We start from the raw sequence: 531 nt of genomic DNA on the forward strand, positions 1-531 counted from the left end.
CGCCCGCGCTCCCCGCCCCGCCTCGCCCCGCCCCGCCCCGGCGGCCCCGCCCCGCGGTACGCCGGGACAGCGAGTCCCGCTGGCCGCCGGAGCGCGCACTGGAAGGGGCGCGGAGGACTACAACTCCCGACGTGCCCCGCGCCGCCGCCCGCGGTGGCTCATTTGAATGAAGGGAAGGGGACCGCGCATAGCTGACCCCGCAGGCGGTGCCCCGGAGCACTGTGGGATAGTGGCGGAGCGTGGAGGGGCGGGGGAGGGGAAGGAGCGCACCCTCCCCCGCCTCAGCGGGGCTCTCCCGCCCCGAGCCCGCCGCCCGGCGTTCCCCGTCAGGGGCCCGTGGCCCCTCCCCGACAAACCCAGCGCCCCCGCCTGTCCCGGGGCCACCCAAGCCGTCCCCGGGCGGGAGGCCTCGTCTCACGGGGAGGCTCCGCCGGGCCCCGTCGCCCCCGCGGGCCGGCGGCAGGAGGGCGGTCGTGGCCCTGGTGGCTGAGGGGACCCTCGGCCCGCCCTGGGCCCATCTCGCCCGCTCTG

This window comes from Aptenodytes patagonicus, chromosome 11, assembly GCF_965638725.1.
Source record: "Aptenodytes patagonicus chromosome 11, bAptPat1.pri.cur, whole genome shotgun sequence".
Classification (NCBI taxonomy): domain Eukaryota; kingdom Metazoa; phylum Chordata; class Aves; order Sphenisciformes; family Spheniscidae; genus Aptenodytes; species Aptenodytes patagonicus.